Genomic DNA, 2,045 nt, shown 5'->3' with positions numbered 1-2,045 from the left:
TCTCTCTCTCTCTCTCTCTCTCTCTCTCTCTCTCTCTCTCTCTCTCTTTTTGTGAGTGTGTAAGTCAAAATCTCCAAATTGTAAATAGTCTGTTCGTCGTCGTCAATCTGATGAAGAAGAAAAACCTCCAATGAAACCTTGAGCCATTTATGTATGGTTTGTGTTTTTGAATTGCTTTGCAAAATTGCCCTCATCATACTTGAGATTTTGATAAAGTAATGTTTTCCGTTTACAAAGTTAAATCACATAATAACACAATTTCCAGCTTTGCGTTTATTTTTAAAATTAAAATTTTTGTCGAGCAAAAAAAAACGTGTTCGCTTGACCGGATTTCATCAATTAAAGGAATTATGACATGTTCATTGGATTGGGCAATCTTAGATGAATTTCGACGAACATCTTTCCTGTCTGCGTGAGAGCAAATTTACGCATGAAAAATATCAGCCAAACTGCAAATCATTGTGATGAATTGAACTATTATTATTCAATTTTAAAACTCAATATGTTCAATTTCTCTTTTCAATTTTTCGCTCCATTAGTCGATCAAATCGTTAATGTGGCTCAGCTATTGCTATCATTAACTTTACGCAATACGCACGAGAATGATGCACGATCAGCAAAGTCAAACTCATTCCAGCTCGATGCGAGTTTGGAGCGCACACTGTTTGTGGTATCAATGGTTGTGTTTTTTTTTCTTCTTCTATTTTGTGAAGACTGCAACCCACGTCGGGGATGATTTGCGAGTAATTTATTGAATATCATTTATAAAATGGAAATACGTACTATAATGGGTGAGGGTTTTTTTTTTAAATCAACTTTGTGTCTTTCCATATCGTTTTTGGTAGCTGAACTTCTGCGACAGCAATAAAGAGTTGTGGCAATTTTTGCATGACATTTGGTGACATTTGTATTCATTTATTTAAGTTCAAAAATGTGTGACATTGCGGTTTTTACGCCATTCATTTGAGTGTCTTGTTATATTACATTTATACAAGGATTAAAAATGTTTGCACTGTACTGTTGATGTTTATGATGATTTCAAGGGGGAATTCCGGTTACATGGATACTTAAAATCCCTGCGTTCAAACCAAATGCTTTTTATTCAATGTGGAATGTAGCATCTTGAAAGTTGGGGGAAATCTCTTGATTACCACTTGTTTCATCACTTTCATCCCATTCATCCCATTCAATCGCGACTGGAGTTAAATTGTCAATATTATAAATATATTGCTTAATGCTATCAAATCCCTTTACATGCTTCAGCATATATATTTTTTTCTTCGTCTTCTATACATTTGTTTGTTTGTTTGTTTAAACGGCATGATTTTGCAAATGGGATGAAATAAAGCGAGTTCATTAGAAGCAACCAATTTCATAAATAATATATTTGGCCGAAATGGTAAAGGTAGAAGCGTGTTATGTTGTCATTGCCTTATGTGGGTGAATGCATGTATGGAATGTGTTTTGTAAGTACGAGCGTGTACCATTCGAAAGAGATAATTTCTCATTTCAAAATGAAAGAAAACAAAATGGATGAGTACAAGCGAACAATTTTCGAGAAATTCGGTTTTTGGTTTGAAGGATGCCGGTCGGTGGGTCGAACATAGCATAACATCACTTCAAGATGCATGACTTTCCTTAAGATGCATGCAAACCACTTGAAAATGAATGTAGCACCATTCGGTGTGTATTGTATATTATCGTTCATCTATTAATTTAACAAAATTGTGTGTGCGCCATTCATTGTATGATGGGAAAAATGTTTCTCGAATCTCGACAAATAATATCTGTAGCCAGAGAGCTGAAGAGCATTTTGATATCTTCCACTCTATTTTAGCTGCAATGCCTTATGAGATGGGTTCGTGTATGAACGGGCCCCGAATGGCCAAATATTTGCATGTGATTTCTCTTCACTACACAAACACAATATGCTACAAATATATACCCTTAAAATATTCATTTAAATAATGCGATTATTGTATATTTTGTACACTTGAACTCTCTCTCTCTCTCTCTCTCTCTCTCTCTCTCTCTCTCTCTCTCTC

This window comes from Contarinia nasturtii, unplaced genomic scaffold (assembly GCF_009176525.2).
Source record: "Contarinia nasturtii isolate CC-2019 unplaced genomic scaffold, AAFC_CNas_1.1 Cnas_scaffold_285, whole genome shotgun sequence".
In the NCBI taxonomy this organism is placed as follows: domain Eukaryota; kingdom Metazoa; phylum Arthropoda; class Insecta; order Diptera; family Cecidomyiidae; genus Contarinia; species Contarinia nasturtii.
This window is presented reverse-complemented; position numbering follows the sequence as displayed.